The sequence below is a fragment of the Octopus bimaculoides genome, chromosome 9 (genome assembly GCF_001194135.2).
Source record: "Octopus bimaculoides isolate UCB-OBI-ISO-001 chromosome 9, ASM119413v2, whole genome shotgun sequence".
In the NCBI taxonomy this organism is placed as follows: Eukaryota; Metazoa; Mollusca; class Cephalopoda; order Octopoda; family Octopodidae; genus Octopus; species Octopus bimaculoides.
Genome location: NC_068989.1, coordinates 26,664,692 through 26,665,382, shown reverse-complemented (window position 1 = coordinate 26,665,382; position 691 = coordinate 26,664,692).

Here is a 691-nt window from a genome sequence, read left to right as displayed (position 1 = left end):
ATATATATATATATATATATATATATATATATATGCATAAGCGCAAGAGTGGCTGTGTGATAAGAAGATTGTTTCTCAACAACATGGTTCCGGGTTCAGTCTCACCACGTGGTACCTGAAGCGTCCTCTACTATTGCCACGGATCAACCAAAGCCATGTGAGTAGATTTGCTCGACGGAATCTGAAAGAAGCCCCTCGTACATGTGTTTTTGTGTGTGTGTCTGTGTACGCGTGAGCGTGTATGTGTTTTCGTTCCCGTGTTTGTGCACCCACCATCGCTTGAAAACCAATGTTGCTGTATCTATGTGCCCGTAACCTATCGGTTCGACAAATGCACCGATAGAATAAGTAATATGTTGATAAAGAAACAGTCAACAGATTGATTTATTGGATTAAGCGGTGGTCTAGCATGGCCGCAATCCATGAGTGAAACAATTAAAAAGAACATATATATATATATATATTATTTTGTTTAAAAGAGTTCCAACACTGTCTGTTTTTTATGTTTTATTTATATTCCTGCAAAACCAATGTGGGATATAGAATATGGAATATACAATATATAATATAATATACAATATATAATATAAAATAAAAATGGATGGTACAATGAAATAAAGTATTGAATGCATTATTGAATATATGGAATATATTCAATAAGACATTCAATACTTTATTTCATTGTACCATC